At 44.7% G+C, this 3,071-nt stretch overlaps 1 pseudogene; it reads left to right on the top strand.

The window, feature by feature from the left end:
• The first annotated feature begins 571 nt into the window (after positions 1–571).
• LOC138829954 (T-complex protein 1 subunit eta pseudogene) lies at positions 572–2,037 on the top strand (annotated as a pseudogene).
• Positions 2,038–3,071: the final 1,034 nt, after the last annotated feature.

Below are 3,071 nucleotides of genomic sequence, written 5' to 3'. Positions count from 1 at the left end.
TGAGGCTAATGGAAACAACTGAGCAGACCAGATAGCTCAGCAGACCACTCTAAAACCAGTGGGTTTTCTAGAGATACTAGTCATAAAGATTAAAGGAAGAAGCCAAAACAGTGGTAACAAGATTGCAAATGTGGTGACTGAACTTATGAAAATTGGTGACAAGCCTTGTGTCTCTATATATCTGGTTATTGGGCACCCCTGTAAATTGCCCATGTCACTGCCTATAATTGTCTTGAAAACAAGTGGGCCCTCAGCCTGACAAGCCTATGTGATGTATGTAGAAAGTTGCCATCAGGTAAATGTTGGAAAGCTGTAATATATGGTAAGAGCACTTATGTAAGGAAACTCACCAGGTGAATTTTGGGAAATGGACTTCACAGAGGTAAAATCTGGAATAAATAGTCTTGGTATGTGTTAGTACTAGTGGCCACTTGTTCAGAGTGGGCTGAGGTCATAGTTTGTAAAAAAAAATATGAGACATAGTCTCTTTGGCAAGGGGTGTTGTGGGGTTGCTGGGCGGCCTGGACAGCAACAGCAGAGGAGTGGGGGGGGCACTGAATAAGCTTCCAAAATGATTCCCACATCAGTTATCCTGCAAAAAGAGGGGACCTATATCTCCCAAGTCATCCCTCAGCTTGTGAGTAACATCAGTGCCTGCCAGGTGATTGTGTCCCCATGGGATGGACAAGCTTATTGTGGATGGCTGAGGCAAAGCAACAATTTCTAATGATGGGGCAACTATTCTGGAACTTCTTGATGTCCATCTTGCAGCAAAAACTTTAGTAGACATTGCCAAATCCTAAGATGCCGAGGTTGGTGATGACACTACCTCGTGACCCTACTGCTGCAGAGTTTCTGAAGCCTGTGAAACCGTATGTACAGGAAGGTCGGCACCCTCAAATGATCATCCCAGCTTTCTGCACAGCCACACAGTTGGTAGTTAAGAAGATGAAAGAAATTTCTGTGACAGTGAAGAAGGAAGATACAGTGGAACAGAGGAAGCTGCTAGAGAAGTGTGCCATGTCGGCTCTGAGATCCAAGCTCATTTCACAGCAGAAAGCTTTCTTTGCCAAAATGATGGTTGATGCTGTAATGATGCTCGAAGAATTGCTACAGCTTAAAAAGATTGGAATCGATAAGGTCCAGTGTGGAGTGCTAGAGGAATCTCAGCTAGTGGCTGGTGTTGCATTTAAGAAGACTTTCTCTTATGCTGGGTTTGAAATGCAACCTAAGAAGTACAAAAACCCCATGATTGCCCTTTTAAATGTTGAGCTGGAGCTGAAAGCTGAGAAGCATAATGCTTAAATCAGAGTCCACACAGTGGAATTTTATCAGGCAATTGCTGAATGGAACATTCTCTGTGACAAATTAGAGAAGATTTATCAATCTGGAGCCAATGATATTTTGTCTAAAGTCCCCATTAGAAATATGGCCACGCAGTGTTTTGCTGATAGGAACATGTTCTGTGCAGTCTGCGTGCCTGAGGAGGATCTGAAGAGAACAATGATGGCCTGTGGAGGCTCATTCCAGACCACTGTCAATATTCTCAGTGCAGGTGTGTTGGGTCATTGGCAGGTGTTTGAAGAGACACAAATCATGATCGTCAGAAGAGCCATCAAGAATGATTCAGTGGTGGCTGGTGTTGGGGCCATTTAGGTGGAGCTTTCCCAATACCTGTGAGATTACTCAAGGACTATTCCAGGAAAGCAACAGCTGTTGATTGGGGCCTCTGCCAAGGCTTTGGCGATTATCCCATGCCACTTGTGTGAAAATGTTATGATGCCACAAACATTCTCAACAAACTTCAGGCTTGGCATGCCCAGGGGGCATACGGTATGGGATGGAGGTCAACAATGAGGACATTGCAGACAACTTCCAGGCCCTCATGGGTGAGCCAGCGATGGTGCAGATCAATACCCAGACAGCAGCCTCTGAAGCTGCATGCCTTAATATGTCTGTCAATGAGACCATCAAGAATCCCACTCCACTGTGGACACTCCTCCAGTGGCTGTTTGGGGCAAGGGTCGCTTCCATTAAGAGGCATCACTCCCTGGCTGGCAGGCTGCTGTGGGTCTACTCACCCACCCTGGCTTGAGGTATTGGTGTAAAAGGAAGTGATAATAATTGGTCCACTCTACTCACTTGAGGTTAAATAATATTGAATTCTTAGAATTTAAAAAAATGGGGCATTGATTTCACAAAGGCAATGTGATATCACAATGGTTTTGTGGTTACTATGGGTTTCACTTATTCATCATGGGCACACGCTGATATCCAATGGTGCCCCAATAATCAGCGAGGCCAAATAATCATCATTGCCCCATGATCTGGTCTGCTGGAGAGTGAAGAGATGGTCACTGGATGGGGAAGTCATGCTGCTGGAAGAGGTGTGGTTTCAAACTCGAGGTGAGCTGTTACAAACTGATTGGGTAGTGGGAAATGATAGCTAAATACGGTTAGCTAGGAGACCCTTTGGGGTGGGAAAGGGGTATAGCCTATATATAGGCAGCATTTTCAAAGTAACAGAACAAAGTGAAAGATGGAACAGACCTGAAAGGAAGGAAGTGGTGAGACACCAGGAGAGGAAAATTTTGGGTGGAGTGGATGTTAAGAGAGAGCAGGAGGGGAAAGACACCAACTGGCCACTGGGTGAGAGCAGGACAAGCCTGGGGAGAGTGGTGTGGCCTGAACAGAAGAGAGTAATGGAAGAGAAAATTGGGAAAGACCTGGAAGGAAGGCCAGGTCTGTAGCAAAGGACAAGGGAAAAGGAAAAAGCCTTACTCTGTGAAATTTGGAGCTTTGAAGAACATAATTATGGGTACTGGTAGTTTGCAAACCAATTGAAAAAGGGTGGAGTTGTCCATTGGAGGTCTGATGTTTGGTTGCCGAGACTGATTGTGGCTTTGGGTTTCCAGTGCAGGACACGGTATTTACAGGCCCATTTCTGATATAACTAAATTTGCTTATTGTCTTACCTGTGCCTCAAAAGATTGTCTTGTGCTTATTAGATCATACATATATGAGTTCATAGAAGTAGGTTTATATCCCAATGGCATGAATTTTCCAAAATG

Source organism: Dipodomys merriami, unplaced genomic scaffold (assembly GCF_024711535.1).
Source record: "Dipodomys merriami isolate MVZ:Mamm:240054 unplaced genomic scaffold, mDipMer1.0.p SCAF_18, whole genome shotgun sequence".
NCBI classification, from domain to species: Eukaryota; Metazoa; Chordata; class Mammalia; order Rodentia; family Heteromyidae; genus Dipodomys; species Dipodomys merriami.
The sequence above is the reverse complement of the archived record's forward strand: the minus strand, read 5'-3'. Positions and strand labels throughout refer to the sequence as shown.